The sequence below is a fragment of the Xenopus laevis genome, chromosome 3L (assembly GCF_017654675.1).
Source record: "Xenopus laevis strain J_2021 chromosome 3L, Xenopus_laevis_v10.1, whole genome shotgun sequence".
NCBI classification, from domain to species: Eukaryota; Metazoa; Chordata; class Amphibia; order Anura; family Pipidae; genus Xenopus; species Xenopus laevis.
Genome location: NC_054375.1, coordinates 81,524,027 through 81,526,914, shown reverse-complemented (window position 1 = coordinate 81,526,914; position 2,888 = coordinate 81,524,027).

The window sequence follows — 2,888 nt, the reverse complement described above, 5'->3', positions numbered from 1 at the left end:
TTCATTTGAATATGTTTTTTATTATAGGTGCAGATTTGCTCTCTTCTGAAAACTAATTTTCCTCTTGGCAGTAAGTGTAAATCTAGCACTGAAGTGTACTGGCGCTTCCTTTTTAACCTTCCTGCCTTTCCCATTCTGTGGCTTAATTTTATAAACTCTTTACAGAAGGAGAGAACATGCAGCATAGGTTAAAATGCAGGCAATATAATGCAATTTATTCGGAGTAATGGAACATGTTTTTTTGGCTGCTTCTTTTATTATGACATTATAAACCGCACAGAAATGATATTCATAAACGTTTGCATTCTCTACCTCACATTCATTATAGTTTCATGTCTCAAAATAAAACCAGATTAGGCCTTGGGGTAGAATTACTGTTCGAATGTTTTCACCGTTTCAGAAAAGTGGGCAGTCAAATTAAATTTTTTCATATGAGGCGACTCGCCAAACAAGTTACAATAATTTTTCAAATGATTAAAGAAGGGTATTAAATACTGAAATTAAAGAATAAAGTAAACATTTGTAAATCACTGCTCATAACATATATACAATTGATCGTAAATGTCTTAATTTCTGCCTCTACATTTTCATTCACTTTAATCTGAACCCCAGATGTAAACTCCTAACTCAAACCATTGATTGTAGACAGGTTTCCTTTTTGACTTCATCTCCTTTATATTAGTAATCTCTGTAATGGCTGCCTTAGCCTGTGACTGCTGAGGGCACTTTGTAAAATACAGTGCCTGAGCAATGAATATTTGATGATACACTCTACGAGAAGTGTAAATTGTGTTAATGCAGTACTGAATAACTTCTCCTCACCAGCCTAGAGGATTGTGAGTAACACCACATGGTTGTCTGCTTCAGTCACATCGCCTTAGCTTTACAAGGATAGTGGACTGCAATATGCAGTACTTGTGGTCTTGCCAGTCTCTTGGAAACATATTATATAGACCAACTCATACAGTTGCAAATGGACACATAGTCAAATATAGTTCTAATGGGGCAATGTAACCAGTAAAACACAATGAAATATATCTGTCACTAAATAGAAATGGAAAATCCAGTTCAACCTAGTGGTGCTTGCTTTACCATTTATTTTACATTCACCTGAAAACAGATAATGTATTCTGTGCAATCTTCTTTTGCCTCTTTTCAGCTTTCAAATGGGGATCTCATTAAAATAATTGGTTGCTAGGGTAGACTGGGCTCTAGCAACCAGATAGCTGCTGAAAAACTGCAAAACTAGAGAGCTTCCAAAACCCCCCCAAAATAATATTTAAATGGGTGGTTTACTTTTAAAGTAACTTTTAATGTTCTAGAATGGCTAATTTTATACAACGTTTCAGTTGGACTTCATTTTTTATTATGTTGTTTTTGAATTATTTGCCTTCTTCTTCTGATGTCCAGCTTTCAAATGAGGTCTATCTAAAAAAACACCCTGCAAAGCTACAGTTTTTTGTTACTGCTGCCTTTTATTATTCATCTTTCTATTCAGTCCCTCTCCCCTTCATATTCCAGTCTCTTATTTAAATCAGTGCATGGTTGCTAGGGTAATTTGGACCCTAGAAACCAGATTGCCAAAATTGAAAACTGGAGAGCTGCTGAATTAAAAGCTAAATAACGCAAAACCACAAATAATGAAAAATAATTGCAAATTGTCTCTGAATATTACCTCCGTACATCATTCTAAAAGTTATTTTAAATGTGAACAACTCCTTTAATACAAAAAATGCATAATTGCAAATCCACTGCCTATATAATTCTAAACCTAAATGTAAGGGTAAACTGCCTCTTTAAAGTAATGCTGCAAGGGGTCTCGTCATAGATGTAACCAGAGGCTACTGTGCACTACAGTGAAATATATGATGGTCTTCCCTTTTCCTTCAGAAAGGTGATTTGTTTTTCCAACCATAGCCACCACCTTATACTACTGCATTAAAAGATCAGCATCCATGCTACAGCAGTGTACACAACCTCACAATATGTTAAAAATTATGTTTTATATTCTCGAAATCGAGTGATGCTTATTAGATTTTGATATTCTCTGTGTGCAATACAGATGTACAATCTATACTGTAATAGCTGGACATCTCTATAGTGGTTAATGAACTATGGTATGACTGTTCCTTTTTACTGTGGCAGTTTATATTTTCAGTGATTCTCTTGCAGTAAATGGTGTGTATCTGCTCTTTGCATCTCTTGCTGCTCATGTTGTATGACTCTCTGTTTTTTTTGTTTTTAAAATTTGCTTTTGGCAGTGGGTCAGACACCTTCATAGCCCTCACACCTTGGCCATTAGGCTGCAGACCTTCAGCCATTAATGTTTAAACAAAGAGATCCAGTAGCTGTAAATGCATGTTTAGATTTAGTAGGTGTGCTATGCTTACACTTGTCACATGTAATATCTATTAACACACACAAAAAACAGGGCGAGGGGTGAGAACTCCAATGCAAAAGTGACATAATATTGTACTGTATGAGCTAGTTCTGACATGTATCTGGCTGCAGGTGACAGAACTGTCAAGCTCCAAGCTTTAATGACCATAAAAGTGTGGAGTAGGGGGGTTTCTTCCCAAGTGTGCAGTCAACAGACAAACATCCATAAAAATGATAAAGCTCTAGTTTTCTTAAGTGTTAATCTGAAGTCTTCTTGCAAGACTTCAGCAATTTATACAAATGTGTAATATAATATGCTCACCAAAATAATAATAAGATATGTAGGGTTCCAGAAAAGCTGTTACAAAAAATGTGTTAAATTAAAATGCATATTTATCTGTACTGAGAACTAATTTGGACGTTATACTTTAACAGGTACAATAAATGTTTTCTATATACTGTATACAAGAAAATCCAGAGTAATGGATAGGTATCACCTTTTATATAGG